The sequence below is a fragment of the Mytilus trossulus genome, chromosome 3 (assembly GCF_036588685.1).
Source record: "Mytilus trossulus isolate FHL-02 chromosome 3, PNRI_Mtr1.1.1.hap1, whole genome shotgun sequence".
NCBI classification, from domain to species: Eukaryota; Metazoa; Mollusca; class Bivalvia; order Mytilida; family Mytilidae; genus Mytilus; species Mytilus trossulus.
In genome coordinates this window covers 1,575,413-1,584,956 of record NC_086375.1, presented here as the reverse complement: position 1 = coordinate 1,584,956, position 9,544 = coordinate 1,575,413, and positions in this window count along the sequence as shown.

Here is a 9,544-nt window from a genome sequence, read left to right as displayed (position 1 = left end):
TCTAGTTAAGGAGTTTGTGTTACACCCCAGGGTACCGCGATTTTTTTGGATAGAATTCAACTTCATTATCTTATTGATAAAATACAAGGTGTTAGACTAAAAAATAAGTGTCCAAAAAAGGTTTAAAAACGTCCCTTTCAATCGTCCCCTCATTTAGCAATCACGACTAAGTAATTTTTAATTTAATTTTTTGATATAAAGCGACTAAACAAAAAATAAAGTATAGGTGTAAACAACTAATACAGATACAAAACTATCATATTTAATGTTACTCTGAAGATTTTTTGTTTTAAAAAAAAGTTTTTTTTACATTACAAACAATCCGATTTTTTGGGTTAAAAATTAAGGTATATTTTTTCCTTTCATAAAGAAATTCGTTATACATTTACCCGTTTAGTTAATTAAACTTTAGAACTAATCATTATACAATGTTTCAATCATTTGCAGTATTTATACATCGTCTAAAATATGAAATATTTGATAAATATATGTACGTGCAAATACTCGTTCAATTACGGAAATCATCAAATTACCGTCTTTGATTCAGTATACAACATGTACAATGCATTCACACTTAAGCATTATCAATTTGCAACTGAAAACACACATTTAAATGTCGATTTATGATGTTTTGCTGAGACAAATTATTTAAAAAAAGTGAATGTGTAACAAAATATTACTGAAAAGGTACAAATTAAGGTGGGTTTTTTTCGCGTTCAGAAAAGGTGCACTCTATCGAACTCAATAAAAGTGTGCTTGATTACATTTTGTGTTTTAGCTATGTAGTGGTTGACTTAAGATTATTAAGTCATTCAATCGACAAACACCGCTTTGAATGAACGTCAAATAGTCAGTTATGAGAATTGGCCATACTTTTTACGTTCTTAGGTTTCTAAGAGATACAATTGGCTTTTTGTTTTCAGTTTAAATCAAGATTCTGTTAAGCTTTGGTTGTTAAATGTACATGAAATTGTTATCAAAGGTACCAAAATTATAATTTAGTATGCCAGACGCGCGTTTCGTCTACATAAGACTCATCAGTGACGCTCATATCAAAATATTTCTAAAGCCAAACAAGTACAAAGTTGAAGAGCATTGAGAATCCAAAATTCCAAAAAGTTGTGCCAAATACGGCTAAGGTAGTCTATGTCTGGGATAAGAACATCCTTAGTTTTTCGAACAAATCAAAGTTTTATAAACAGGAAATTTATATAAATGACCACATTATTGATATTCATGTCAACACAGATTGTTGACTACTGGGTTGGTGATACCCTCGGGGACGAAACGTCCGCCAGCAGTGGAAAGAGCTTCAATATCCTTAAAATTCGAGATTTGGTAGGAATGGGTACCCTGAAACATCCGCACAAAAAGAACTTTAAAAAAATCGAATGAAGCGAGACAAAACTGATGTTATGAAATTGTTTCAGACACTGCAAAGCTGGCCAAATCTATTTGAAACATCTGAGCAGTTATATGGCTTGTTCTCGGGTGCTGTTGCTTCTTCGGAATTAATGTGCAATGTACGCGTATGAAAAGGGAAAGTTTGCTTCAAAAATTTTCATTAATGAACGGCTTATACAAAAGTCAACCGATATCTTCAAAACAATTAAAAGATTATCATTGCTTACATTTTTAAAAAAAGGAAATAAAAGACAAGCAGTTAATGGCTGATAAAAACAACAAAACATTAAGAGCAGATGAAAAAAAAATGTCGACTGCTTGTCATAGCCCAGACAAGATAGTTGGTTATGCGATACGTTTTCCAGTTTGAAATAGGTCCTCTTCCAATGTATCTTGCAAACTTTGATGGTACACGTGTAATGAAAATTAAAATCTGTCCTGGATATTCTTTTAGAAAATGGTCATTCCTTAGGAAAGCATGTTGATATTTGATGACATGGCAGTTATTCAACCCATTAATAGGATACCAAGCACTTTTTTTATTTGGCAATTGTTATTTTAAAAACCGTCCTTTTAGTTTCGAAAAGAGGTCCAGTATTGATTTTGTCACTGATTAGTATCCCACAATATCCATAAACCAGATGCTCCGCAGGGCGTAGCTTTATACGACCGCAGAGGTTGAACCCTGAACGGTTGGGGCAAGTATGGACACAACATTCAAGCTGGATTCCGCTCTAAATTTGGATTGTGATTAAATAGTTGACACAGCATAGGTTTCTGACACAGAATGAATGTATTCAAATGAACTTAAAATTTTTGTTTTCTCTTAGAGCAATTCACTATGCTGTTGAATATTAATCCTCTCAAAAAAATGTTTGAAGAAATTTTCTTTTTATTTATGAAATTTCAAATGAGAAAAATTTAACCCAATTTTTTATTCACATCCCCCTTTCCCTTATTCCAAAACTAATTTCAATTAAAATATTCTAATGGAGTTTGCAACAATTACTACTCATTTAAATACATGATGTAAAAAAACTGCTTGTTATCACTGAATGGTAAAGATTATTTAAATTTATCAGTTGGTATTAAAAGTGAATATACATTGTATATTGTATATAACAAAGATTTAAGTTGATTCTGGACAAAGAAAGATAACTCCAATTAAAAAAAAATCTTGCAGATATTTCTTGCTTACTATACTGGACAAAGAAAGATAACTCTTAATTAAAAAAAAATTTGCTATTTCACAATATTGTGAAATTAGATATTTCTTGCCATTGCACAATACTGTGCAATTGAAAAGACTTGCTATTGCACAATACTTAATATAATAATTTTAGATCCTGATTTGGACCAACTGGGCCCATAATCAAAAATAATCAAAAATCTAAGTACATGTTTAGATTCAGCATATCAAAGAGGCCCAAGAATTTAATTTTTGTTAAAATCAAACTTAGTTTAATTTTGGACCCTTTGCACTTTAATTTAGACCAATTTTAAAACTGGACCAAAAATTAAGAATCTACATACACAGTTAGATTTGGCATATCAAAGAACCCCAATTATTCAATTTTTGATGAAATCAAACAATGTTTAATTTTGGACCCCGATTTGGGCCAACTTGAAAACTGGGCCAATAATCAAAAATCTAAGTATATTTTTAGATTCAGCATATCAAAGAACCCCAAGGTTTCAATTTTTGTTAAAAGCAAACTAAGTTTAATTTTGGACCCTTTGGACCTTAATGTAGACCAATTTGAAAACGGGACCAAAAATTAAGAATCTACATACACAGTTAGATTTGGCATATTAAAGAACCCCAATTATTCAATTTTGATGAAATCAAACAAAGTTTAATTTTGGACCCTTTGGGCCCCTTTTTCCTTAACTGTTGGGACCAAAACTTCCAAAATCAATACCAACCTTCCTTTTATAGTCATAAACCTTGTGTTTAAATTTCATAGATTTCTATTTACTTATACTAACGCTATGGTGCGAAAACCAAGAAAAATGCTTATTTGGGTCCCTTTTTGGCCCTAATTCCTAAACTATTGGGACCGAAACTCCCAAAATCAATACCAACCTTCCTTTTGTGGTCATAAACATTGTGTTTAAATTTCATTGATTTCTATTTACTTTAACTAAAGTTATTGTGCGAAAACCAAGAATAATGCTTATTTGGGCCCTTTTTTGGCCCCTAATTCCTAAACTGTTGAAAATAAAACTCCCAAAATCAATCCCAACCTTTATTTTGTGGTTATAAACCTTGTGTCAAAATTTCATAGATTTCTATTAACTTAAACTAAAGTTATAGTGCGAAAACCAAGAAAATGCTTATTTGGGCCCTTTTTGGCCCCTAATTCCTAAAATGTTGGGACCAAAACTCCCAAAATCAATACCAGCCTTCCTTTTATGGTCATAAACCTTGTGTTAAAATTTCATAGATTTCTATTCACTTTTACTAAAGTTAGAGTGCGAAAACTAAAAGTATTCGGACGACGACGACGACGACGACGACGACGACGCCAACGTGATAGCAATATACGACGAAATTTTTTTCAAAATTTGCGGTCGTATAAAAAATTAAAACAGCAGGTCCTTTGGAGGGCAAATCATTACGATAAGTTCTAGACCATCACAATCGTGTTCTTGGGAATGGAAGCAATGTTTGTTAGTTGGGGAAAACAAAGTTGCTCTTGTTGAATTCTTTGGTTCGGAAAAGAGTAAATAATCCTATAGATTTACACTTGAATGTATTGATTTATTTGTATCACATGGAAGTATGTGCCACAAAATAAATGTTGGAAATGAAATAGCGTAGAATGGTTTTATCTTATCATTACACAGGAAGAAGCCGATTACAAAATGGTTCTTAATGCAAAAATATTCAGCTGACAAAAGTTACGACTCCATTGTTATAAAACCTTCTGACATTGATGTGGAAGTATTTATTACTATTTTCACAGTTGCATATCAATTCTAACATTGTTAGATTGGTGAGAATGATTGTAGAAAACTGCCAGGATTTCACGGCAGTACAGGTTGTGATTCAGTAAGTGTTTTGTCTGGTAAAGGAAAAAAAGCAAAGTATTCGGCTTTTTGACACGTTATGTGTTTTCGGAAGGTCTATTCCATCGTGGTCAAACCTTTGAAGAGGTTGACGAAGAGTTGGCAAAACACTCGAGAGGTTTTCGTGTTCTATATATGGCTACGAAATTAAAAATATCGATAAATAAAGATCAGAACGTTTTGAAATGCAACCAAAAAAAGATTTATTGTCATCTTCTGTCCCCAACAAAAGATGCAATGTTAAAGCACATAAAACCATCCAACTTTCAGACGAAGATTTGGAAATCTGCTCTTAAACACAACACTGGTCTGTCGCTAAACAACTATAGTTGGATTGTTTAGAACGATTTGATCAGTATCAATTGGCCAGACCAACCACCAGCGTTAGATGCTTTAATAATTCTGAAGTGCTGTTCATTTAAAGCTGGTTGTGCCAACAACAGATGTTCATGTGTTCAACAAGGTTTATCCTGAACAGGTACCTGTATGTAAATGCTCGAAAGCTTGTAGATATAAGAATTATCAAAACGTTGATATACATACCGATGACGACGAATATGATGGAAATGATGATAATGATAATTTGGAAGATGCAGGTGACCAAACTGATGATGATTATATGGATTGACCTTCTGCGTGACCTTAAAATGTAGTGATTCGGTTGTTAAAAATTTTTAAAAAGATAGAGATCTAGAAACCCTGACAGTTTTGTGTGTTTTAATATGTAAGTAAATTCATGAATATAATGTATAAATTTGTGACAGAATCGTGCATTTCTAGTTGCCTATGTTTGTGTCTGTCGTTGATTCTATGTTTTTGTTTCTTACCTTTAAATAATTTTTTCAACAGCCTTTACATTGTAATTACATTATGCTCTATGATTCAATATAAAAAATATACCATTTTATCAAGAAAATTAGTACTTTTGCTTCTTTTCATTAAAAATCATGAATTTTGGAAATTACCCTCCCCCTTTTTTCTTGGTCCTCTACGATTTAAAAATTAATTGAAAATTAGCCTGCGTTTTAATAAGATATGATTTGTTCCATTTAATAAAAAGAATAGTACTGAATTATTGGTTATTTTTACATTTTTCTGTAAATATGTGCAAAACAAAATTTTTGATATACCCTTAAATAAGTCCCCTTTTAACCCCTTTTGGACACTTTTTCAAAAGTCTAACACCTGTTAAAATATTCTTCATATTTTCCTCTTTAAATTTATAACAAAAAATTGTGGTACCCTGGGGTGTAACACAGAATTGAAATTTTGCCCTACCAGCTGATGGACTAATAGGCAAAGTTGAATTTTGAAGTTGGAATTTTCAAAATGGCCGCCGTAACCATGGAAACAGCAAAAATATTCAAAATTTCAAAATGTTCAAACTTAATGAAACTTTGCAAAAATGTTACTAGACATCTGTAGATGCTCTCTTTGACTTTGGAATTGTAAAAATGGCTGCCGCTCACCTGGCAATAGGGGGAAGGGTGCCATCCGTTATTTGCTAGCAATTACAAATCTAGTTGTTAATACTGTTATATCTGGTTATAATTCTAAATTTGTTGAGGTAAAATGATCTTTTTATGACCTATTTATATGTGTTTGTGCTCAACCGATCCTTTTACTTAATGTTCAATACGCATTTGTTCCTTATTTTTTTATATACGTTCTACCTTTTAACTGCTTTATGTCCGTATGTTTGAAGATGGATCTTGGTTCGACGGGATGAACTCACCGTGTTAGCGCTTGCATGAAAAAGCAGATGTGGTATGCTTGCCAATGAGACAACACTCCACAATAGACCAAAATGACACAGAAATTATCAACTATAGTCACTGTACGGCCTTCAACAATGAACATAGCCCAAACCGTTTAGTCCCCTATAAAAGGCCCAGACATGACAACCTCACACTATTCAAACAACAAAACTGACGGCCGTATTTCATATACAAAAAAAATAAACGGAAAACAAATATCTAAATATACTTCAGAAATTTACCCAAACGAACTTACTTTAACTAAATCTAACATAAACAGCAGCAGTTGTCCTTTTCTAGATTTAGACATTTCAATTTCAAACGGGAAACTTCACACTAAAATTTACGACAAAAGAGACGATTTTTCATTTCCTATTGTTAATTTTCCTTTTTTAGACGGCGATGTGCCTTTGGCTCCATCATACGGTGTTTATATATCGCAACTCGTTCGGTTTGCCCGTGTGTGTTCTGATGTCATAGATTTTAACGAACGTAATCAATGCATCACTGGTAAATTGTTGTGTCAGGGATTTCGATACCATAAATTACTTAAAACTTTTACTAAATTCTTTCATAGATACAAAGATTTGATTAGTAAATTTGGCTATACCTGTAGAAAGCTTATTAAAGATGGTATTTCTCATCCTAAATTTTATGGTAATATTGTACTTAAAGCGAGGAAATCACTATGTGATCCTTGTAAACTCATCGATCCTTTAAACAAACTTATAAGTAAGGGTTATCGTACCAATATTGTAATTAGATCTCTGAATATAGTTCACATTGGCACTAATATTGATTTTGTCATTAGCAAATTAAAACATAACTAAATTTCATTATCTTTTGAGGCGAGATGTATAGGGGACACAGCCACGTTAACTTTTATTTCTATAGAAGTCGCTCTTCACTATACTACTACCTGTCGATACATTTATTTTTGGCATTGCACAAGTCATGTCTTCTTTGACTATTAATGACGTTAAAATACTAAATCCCTGTGATGTGTTTTAGTCGATTTTAGTCTCTGATGCATGATTTTTTACTATTAATTGGTTTTGGCTTTTAACTAGCTGTCAGTAACTGCGAGTACTCTCAAATCGTATTTTCTTGTTAATTCGACCTGTTGATACTGTTTATAATGCTTTTTTGTCATTTTTTATTTATATGGATCTTGGCTGTATACCAGCTTTGATTATTTGTAATATCTTCAATTTTTCACTTATTCTTACAACATTTGTATAAACTTCAAGATTATAAAAAACCGTTTTTTTTCTAAAGTGAACATTGATTGGTTAAATATTTCTCAGTGTGTTTGAATTTGTTTGATAGCCTTTTGGTCATGACTGTTTGTCTCTAATATTTAATTAACTGTGCATTTGTATTCAGATATCGCAGATCAATTTTTTTCGTTCTTTGTGTAATCATACGTTTTTTGATTGAGTTAAGTCTGCCAATTGATATTTTATCGTATGTTTTTATATGTTGTGATGTTATGCTATTGTTTCAGAAAAAGGGAGAAGGTTTGGGCCCATTAAAACGTTTAATCCCGCTGCAAATGTTTGCACCTGTCCTAAGTCAGGAATCTGATGTACAGTAGTTGTCGTTTGTTTATGTAATATATACGTGTTTCTCGTTTCTCGTTTTGTTTATATAGATTAGACCGTTGGTTTTCCCGTTTGAATGGTTTTACACTAGTAATTTTGGGGCCCTTTATAGCTTGTTGTTCGGTGTGAGCCAAGGCTCCGTGTTGAAGGCCGTACTTTAACCTATAATGGTTTAATTTTTAAATTGTTATTTGGATGGAGAGTTGTCTCATTGGCACTCACACCACATCTTCCTATATCTATGTAACACAAAAACAAACGATAACTACTTAATCTCAGGCTCTTGTCTAGGGACAGGCACATACTAACATAATGTGGTGGAGTTAAACATGTAAGTAGGGTGTACATCGTTGCGGAGCATACTATTACCTTGTTTAATTCGTTCCATCACTCGCTCATAATTCGCTTATAATACGTGTATCATATGTTGCACATTTTAAAACATGATTTTCAATTGTTTTTTTGTCTCTGGTGGTAGATTTTGGTTCTTAGAGGTAATATAACTCTATAAGCGCATTTGTACCCGTTCCAGCGCTCGGATCATACCCTGTTAAATATTCGTTTTCGTTTATTTATATGAAATACGGCCGTCAGTTTTGTTGTGTGAATTGTTTGAGGTTGTCATGTCTGGGTCTTTTATATGTGACTACACGATTTGGGCTATGCTCAATCATTGTCGAAGGCAGTACAGTGACCTATAGTTGATAATTTCTGTGTCATTTTGGTCTATTGTGGAGTGTTGTTTCATTGGCAATCATACCCCATCTTCTTTTTTATGCAAGCGCTAACACGGTGAGTTCATCCCGTCGAAACAAGATCCATCTTCAAACATACAGACATAAAGCAGTTAAAATGTAGAACGTATAAAAAACAAACAAGGAACAAATGAGTATCGAACATGAAGTAAAAGGATCGGTTAAGCACAAACACATATAAATAGGTCATAAAAAGATAATTTTACCTCAACAAATTTAGAACTATTACCAGATACAGAGTATTAACAACAAGATTTGTAATTGCTAGCAATAACCGATGGCACCCTTTCCCCTATTGCCAGGTGAGCGGCAGCCATTTTGACAATTCCAAAGTCAAAGAGAGCATCTATAGATTTCTAGTAACATATTTGCAAAGTTTCATTAAGTTTGAACATTTTGAAATTTTGGATATTTTTGATGTTATAAATTACTTATTTCTTGAAAAATCTCAATTTAATTCAATGTCTTTAATTCTTGAGGTTAATTCAATCTAGGTATTTAGAATTTGGATTTGAGGCCCTGTTTTATTATTGGTCCATATCAAGGTCTGAATAGTCCAAAATTGAACTTGATTTCATAATAAAATGATCCTCTAAACGCAGCCTGAACAGTTGGGGCATGCTTGGACACAATATTCATGCTGGATACTGTCTGACTTTGGATTGTGATAAAAATTTTGACATAATATAGGTTTCTGACACAAAATGAATTTGTGATGTCTGTTTTATTGAAGATATCTTTTTTAAAATTAAAAAAAAATATATAAAATTTAAAAAGTTTTGAAGAAAATTCTATGAATTCTTCAAAAAATTGGAACCCAAAAAACATTTTGAAGTCGTATGAAAAAACAATTAATGGTGTATTTGATATGTGATTAATAACTTATATTTAGATTTTCAATTTTGGGCCTGTCTTCAATTTGGTATCCATTAAGGTCCCATTAATACAAAAT